Source organism: Juglans microcarpa x Juglans regia, chromosome 7S (assembly GCF_004785595.1).
Source record: "Juglans microcarpa x Juglans regia isolate MS1-56 chromosome 7S, Jm3101_v1.0, whole genome shotgun sequence".
Taxonomy (NCBI): domain Eukaryota; kingdom Viridiplantae; phylum Streptophyta; class Magnoliopsida; order Fagales; family Juglandaceae; genus Juglans; species Juglans microcarpa x Juglans regia.
In genome coordinates, this window is record NC_054607.1 from 6,634,229 (window position 1) to 6,642,727 (window position 8,499).

Consider the following 8,499-nt stretch of genomic DNA (forward strand, 5'->3'; position numbering starts at 1 on the left):
CTAGGGTTTTTCAATTTGAGATGTTGAAACAGTCTCAATACTTACATCACACATTTTTATGAAAATTTTGGAATTTTATTGGGAGTAACGCTAGACGGTCTTAGAGCATTCATAATAATTTTTTTATCTTATCTTTTAAAATATATTATCAAATTTTTTTTTTTACATGATGACTTTTACAATATATCATATATCAACTTATCTTTTTTTTTTTCTTCATATCATTCAAATAATATTTTTTATTCTATTTTAAATATTTCCTTTATACCAATAAATTTGCAATATCCATATTTTTTTTATATTTGTAATATATTTTTATATACAATGTAATATAGTTTAGTCCTATACACACAAAATCAAAATATATAAGCCAAATCAAAATAAAAAATAAAACCAAAATATGAAAAAATTGGTTAAAAAATATTTCCAATATATTTTTTAGAAAAAAAATGAAAGAAATAGATGTATTTTAAATTATGAACAATAAAATGAATTTGCTTACATTCTAAAAGTCAGTGTAAAAGAAACGAGGGAGTAAATAAAATATAAATAATAAAAAAATATTTACAACATGAACAGTATTCACTACATATAGCAGGTTACTGTAGTTAATTGTATTTTACATTTCATTTTACATAATTGGATTGAACTCCTTTTTTGAACAATTATTCAAATAATTTACATTTATTGTATAATACATAAATTGTTAAGAATGCTCGGTATGCAAGTCTTACACACTCTATTCAAAAATAAATAAGACTTACCATGTAAAATCGTGCGATGTAAATATTTGCAGTTTTAGGGTTTGCACACCCTAGAACTAAAAATGGGAAAGGATATTCGAAATAAAAATGATTTGTGCAGATTTAGGACTCGTTTGGGAACTCATCTCATCTCATTCTCAAACATCACTTAAGCATAAATAATTTTTAATTTCAAATATTCAATTTTTTCATCTAATTATTACTTAAGGCCTAGTTTGGTTTCACAAACCTTTCAAATTATCTAATCTCATCTCAATATTCAAATTTATAACTTTTCAACTTATTCTTCTAATCATTACAATTTTCACAAACTTTCAAATAAAATAAATAAAAAAATTAACTTTTTTAAATCTCAAAATAAAAATTATATTAAAAAATACAAAATGTGCTACACGTAACTACAATTTTATGTGCACTTCATTTTATCAGTATTTTTTTAAAGTTTAAAAAAAATACTATTTTCAATAATCGATACATTAGCACGCATAATTATGCAAGTAAAATTGAAATATTTTCAATTTGGGTAGTAATACTTGAGAAGTGTGAGAATGTTTATGAATAGTAATGAAAAAGTAATGATAGAATAATGAATAGTAGGTAAAAAGTAATGAATAGTAAAAAAATAAGTAAAATGTAATAATAAAGTAAAGAATAGTGGTGAGAATACTTGAGGTACTCTTGGTACCTAAACGTAAACTTAATACAGGAATTACTTTGATTTGGTGTTGGTGTAACTGCAATGTGTTTCCGAACTTACCTCCCAACTGTTCGAACCGAACGTCACAATCAGATATTATTTTATAAGTTTTACTACTCATCATTCTTACACACAACAACACACCACATTTTTTTTAATTTATTTTTAATTTAATTTAATTTATTCTTCTTAAATTTATTGAATTTTTCTATTCATCATCTATATATCACACATTTGATAAGAAAAAAAAAATATAAAAATGATGAATATAATTTTTCTTGTTTTATTATCTCTTTATCCTCGATCCCACTCACGAGGAAAATTGAGTTCAAGCAGATGGCCAATGACATTCGACATTACTAAAAATAGAGAACATTTAAGCCTGGGTTTCAAAAAATTCTAATTTCTAACCTTCCTATGATCGATCATTACGTTTGCTGGATGTGCTAAGCTACGTTGTCATATCAGCTCTCAATAATTATTTATATTAAAAAAAGTTTTGTCACGCAAAATTAAATTATTTCATCTCACCTCATCTTATATAATTATTATATTTTTTTAAATTCTCATATAAAATATAATAAATAATTCAAAATTTTCAATTTTTAATTTTAAAATAAAAATAAAAATAATAAAAAATTTTATTATAAAAATATTTTATTTAACTTTTAACAAAAGATCTTATTTTATCTCATCTCATTTAAATTACATAATCAAACGAGACCTAAATTATATTGTTGGCTAATCTAAAAATATTTTAATGTTTGATTTCTCTCTCCTCCTCTCATTTCATCTTCACTCTTCATTTATTTTCTTTTCAGCCCTCCATCCACATGTTTGAGAATATTCTTATAACATACTCCTATCTTTTAACTTCCTTTTTTTATTTTTATTTGGGTTAATTTTACTATATGTGTAAATAAATAAATTTAAATCGCATTGGTGTACAACAAATGTTGCAGATGTTGAAAGACATAAAGATATTGTAAATTTCTTCGTAGTTAAAAGTAGTATTTAAAATAATTAATTTTTCTAATGAATATTTAAGCTTGTATAGAAAGAATAAATAAACAAGTAGTGTTATATGTACTTATAATTTTACGTAAAATACTCATTTTGTCAGTTTAATTTTTAAAACCAAATTTAATATTTTCAACATATTAATAGTTGAGATGTAGAGAAGTAATTTTTTTTTTATAAATTTTTCATTTTGTTAACCCAAGACATTTTATTTTTTTAAGAAAATAGGATTAAATACATCATCATTGTGTTAACCCAAAGACAAAGACAATGAGTTAACTCAAGACAATGAGTTTATATTTAACCCAAGACATTTTATTTTTTTTAGGAAAATAGGATTAAATACATCATCAATCTTTGGGTTTTATGTAGTTATCTTTTAGCTAATTTTTTTTAATTTTATAATTTTAATAATCATATTTGTATTTTTTCAAAAAGAATATTTTATTAGATTTTAATAAAAATAGTTTTAAATTTAAATATTATTATAAAAGACATAAAGTCATTTTAAGATATAAAAATAAACAAAATAAATAAGAAAATAAGTGAAAACTTGAAAACTAAAATTTAAAAAACTGACAAATATTGAATGAAATAAGTCATAATACAAACTTGTGCACCGCCACTGTATATAGTCTATTTCACGCACAAATTTGTGCACCCCCGCTAACGTGGCGGAACTTTTTTTTTTAAAAAAAAATAAAAAATACGAATAAGAGAAGAAGAAAAAGAAGAAGACGACAGACGCAAAGCGACGTCGCAAACCCACAAACAGCAGACTCCATTTTACTCCCACATTTACGCACTATCCATTGTAGCCGCTTGTTGGTGTCTCTATCGTCTCCGCCACCATTTTTCTCCCATGTCTTTGCATTTACGCACTTGCCACCAGCACTAACGTCATATTTAGGTTTCTCTACTCTCATCTGCTGGCACTCATGTCTTTCTCTCAGATTGTAAGTATTCTTGGGTCGTCATATCCTGGGTTTCCCCCCTGCCACTCCTCGTCGTCGTCAGATCTGGTTGGTTGGACCTCCACTACTTTACTTTACAATTCCGTTATATACAGTCAAAGCATTGTACTTGTCAAATCTGGTTGGAACCCACTGCTTTACTTTACAATTCTGCTATTACATAGACAAGGCATTTCACTTTCGACTTGGGAAATGTGGTGTTGGAGTCCTTCGTGATTATTTTGCTCAGATGGAATACAAAATGATGGTTTTTTGCAATGATGGACTTGGATGATGACTGTAGGTTGTGGAATGTTTTCTGGATGGATGCATGAAGTAGGACGACTTACAAATATTTCTGTGGTGTCTTGACATTCGACACTACATATTTGACAAGCAGAAATGGGATACCATTTGCACCGTTTGTGAGTTGGGTGTAAACCATCATGGTTAGTCAATCCTGTTAAGAGCAAGGTTGATTTCTAACGAGGATACATAAACGTTTATATAGTTGTTTCAGATTTAGTTGAATTGTATGGATGGTAAAACTTTGAAGGCTATTATTACAAATCAAGATAAAACAATAAAAAATTGCATTAGGCTCGTCTTTCTAAATACCCGACATAGATTTTACCTTTGATACATATTGAAAAAAGTACTTGAGAAGTTCGATTCCCATGGTGCATACAAAATCGGGTTAAAAAATCAATTGCTAAAGTGTGTGTATGACTTAAACAATTGACAAGTTTGAGACATGTTGGGAAGAGTTAATTACGGCGTATAACTTGCAGGAGAATACTTGGTTGCAGAATTTATACATGAAGTATACGTATTGGGCACCGGTATTCCTAAAAGATTTCTTCTGGGCTGGAATGAGTATAATACAACGAAATGACAGCATGAATGCTTTCTTTGATAGGTATATTCATGCTAAAACAAACTTAAAAGAGTTTGTCGATCAATACAAACTCTAGATTTAGATAAGTTCAGCAAAAGATAATGGAGATGCTTGATTGTCTTCCAACTTTACACTAAAAAGATGGTGTAATTGTAACGTACTATGTAGAAGACAAAATTTGTGTTGATGATTTCATCAATGAGGTCACCCATCACGTGTACTTTAATAAGGCTGAGTGCGAAACCAAATGTTCCTACGGATTGTTAGAGATGAGAGGATACTGTGTAGACATGTATTAGTCATTTTTAAAACTAATCGTATCCATTCTATGCCAAAGAAGTACATATTGGATCGATGGAGGAATGACATAAAAGCGAGATACACTGTTATGAAAAGTAATTATAACATAGCTGATACGAGGCTATAAGTGAGTGAATATGCACTTATAATCAAGATGTATTACGACGTGGCAACAAATGTAGCATCATATGATGACCATGATGAGGATATGATTTCCAAGTTATCTGCAATGAACGAGGTTTACTTTACCAATAAGTTCCAACGTTTCAGTTACAACTATCGATACAAATACAATTGTGAGTTCGAAAAAGGTACTCATCCTCCATGTTGTAAAAGGCAAAGGTAGCCCACCATCTCTCAGGAAAAAAAAAATCAGTGATTGAAAGAGTATGCAAACCCACGAAGAAGAAGGTTGCTCAGAAAGGAAAACATAAACAGGTAAACTCAATGCAATGTTGCAATCACTTTTGAGTTTTATCTTGTGCAATTATTTGTTAGATGTAATATGATTTTATATTGATTCGTAGTCGCATGGAAGAGATAGAAAAGTTGTTAACATGGGCAGGAATTAATTTGGCCAAACAGTTGTTAGGACTCAAGAGAGTGTTCCCGTTTAGATTACATACTTCATAGTTCATACTGCCTTTAAATTATATTATGTTATTATATTTGGCTAAATTATATGATTATGACTTCTTGCTTTACAGGTGACTTTGGTCTAATCTTTTTTATCTATTGTTAGCCATTCCAAAACACTACCAAAGTGTTGGACTCTAGTGGAATCCAGTTTGGCGTTATAGTGATTGAGACTCAAGAAAGTGTAATTAATTTTGTTTAACTCCGCCACTCTTTCTAAAGTTATTGATTTTGTTATATTATGTTCACAAATGCAACTTGGGATAGATGAAACCTAGCCGGATAGTTTGCCTGGGACACAACCATGGTTATAAGTCAATGTAGTTGGGGAAAATCCGGTTCATGAGTAGAAGTAGAGAACCCCTTGTTTTATGCGGTAGATATTTCTGGAATTAGAGAACCTCTTGTTGTATAGCTTCAATATATATACTTCAGTGGTTGAGCCACTTTGAACAAGTTGATTAGTGGGAAAAAAGCCTCGAATCAACAACCTTTATTAGTGCACGAGATTTATGGGTGTGAAGTTTTTTTTTTAAATCCCTTTTGGGGGCAGTAAGCCACAAAAATCAAGTAAGGGGCGTCTTGTTCTTTCAAATAATCAAGAGTTTTTTTTTAATTGAATTGTGCATCATTCAACAAATACAGCTGTGTAGGGACAACTCTATGCTGATCTTGAGTCTCATGCTTGTCAAATATATGTCCCAACTCTCTAGTGAAGGGAAGGCTTCATATTTAGTATAACCAAATACTATTTGTAATTTCTATTGTTCCAATTATTTTTTTTTTCAAATAAAAATGAGTAAAAATAAGACCCCACAAAGTAAAATTAAAATTTTTAGTATATGTTCCCAACAACTTTCCTGCAAGTAAATGGATTTGTGGTATTTGCAACACTCAACAAACTTAAATTTTGGAAACAAAATGCTGCTTTATGGAGCACTAAAACAAACAGATTTCAACACAGAGACTACGTCCATTATATATTAATATGCTAAACATATTCTACATGTTAATATGCTAAACACAAAGACTATGCCCATTAGAACAAAGTGAGCGATATTTTGGTTGAGATTATATACAAGAAGGTTTAAAAAATACAATGTACAAATTTTCCGTTCAGTGGGGATTTACTATAATCATATTAAGTACAATGAAATTAATATAGAAACCACCCAAGATATGAAGAGTGTGCGTTCACGCCAGATGTCTGCTTGTTGCCTTTGAATATCTAGTCGGTCGTTGTAGACTCTCAACTCCCTCTTCACAATCTCTTCCTCATTTCTTAACAATTCAATTTCTATATTCACAAGTTCTTTTTCTCTTTCTTCATTGCTATTTACCCATTTGAAATAGTTACAGTGTAGTAACCCCTGATTATAAACAAACAAATGATAGGTATGTAAAATATCAAAATTTTGTACAAACCCAAATGCACGTCAAAGTAATGAAGATAGGATTAAATACATCATCATTGTGTATAAAAGGAATAAATAAATGAGTAGTACTATATATATTTACAATTTTACGTATAATACTCATTTTTTCAATTTAATTTTTAAAATCAAATTTTAAATTTCATAATTTTCAGCAAATCAATGGCTAAGACGTGGAGAAATAAGTTTTTGTTTGTAAGTTTTTCATTTTGTTAACCCAATAATGTTTTTTAGGAAAATGCAATCATTGTGTTAACCCAAGACATTTTATTTTTTTAGGAAAATAGGATTAAATACATCATCATTGTGTTAACCCAAAGACAAGGAGTTTAGTCATTGTGTTAACCCAAGACATTTTATGTTTTTAGGAAAATAATATTAAATACAATTAAACACATCATCAATCCTTGAGTTTTATTTTATGTAGTTATCTTTTAGCTAATCGGTTTTTTTTTTTTTAATTTTATCATTTTAATTCTCATATTTGTAATTTTTTCAATAAGAATCTTTTATTAGATTTTAACAAAAATAATTTTAAATTTAGATATTATTATAAAAAACATAAAATCATTTTAAAATATAAAAAGATACAAAATAAATAAGAAAATAAGCGAAAACTTGAAAACTAAAATTAAAAAAAGGAAAAATATTAAATGAAATAAGTCATAATACGATATTAAGAAAATTAGAATATTAAAAGAAAAAACTAAAATAAATTTTTTTAAAATAAAAAAAATACATAAAGTATAAAACTCAAATTAGAAAACACACACATAACTTTAAATATAAAATTAAAAAAAAATGAAAATATATTAAAATAAAACAAAAAGAATTTGAGGTGGTCACTGCCCAACCCAAGCTCATAGGTTGGTTAACCCAATTAATAGAGGTGCTACCCGCACCTCTTGGGCGGGCAGCCCCCTCATGAGCACGGGGAAAGTTTCACAAATGGAACTTAGCAAGTGCCTTGGTTTGGGTAACTCAGGCCGCACATGAGTTGGACAACTCAAATAGAGCTTGGGTTGTATAACCATAAGTGGTTTGAAACCCAAGCATGGTCGAGGTTTGCCTTAAGGGGCATGGGTTAGGGTTTGGACAATAATATATGAGGAAAATGCTAGTTTGTCCCAAGTTTTTATTCTTGGATTTGACCCTTTATGTATTTTAATTTTTTTCAATACTAGTATATTTGTGTAAGAATTCTAATTGTTTAAAGATAATTAAAAAATGTATGAAAAAAAAGATGCAAATACATTAGGGGGCATGCCCAACGGTGCATGTCCAGCGGTGAGTGGCAAGATCCAATATTTAATAATGGAAAGTGATATCATTTGTACCGACCATTTGTTTTAACATTTGTGTTTCTTTATTTTATAGTATTGTGTTTGTTTGTTTGTTTTTTTTGTATTTTTAAAAAAAGTATACAAAGAAATGCTTTAAAAAAAATGTACAAAGTCTCGATAGACTTTATAGGTGGCTGTAGCACCATCCTTTAATTACAATGAGATAAAAGTAAAATAATTGTTTGTTTTGTGAAAACTTTTCGAAGAAAATGCTACAACTACGATCACGTAAAAACAAAATCTAAGGTATAATATTAAATTATTTAGTTTTGTTAATTTACTTTTTGTAAGATGTTTTAAGACTATCATTTATTTTTTTAGTAAGTAATAAAACATAGACAACGAGAGATAACAATTAGGGCAGTAAGATTATCGGTCTAGATCATAAAAATCGATCAGACCGGAATGATAGTCTGCTGTGTTTGGATAACCACTACTTCTTAACACTTTCCAAA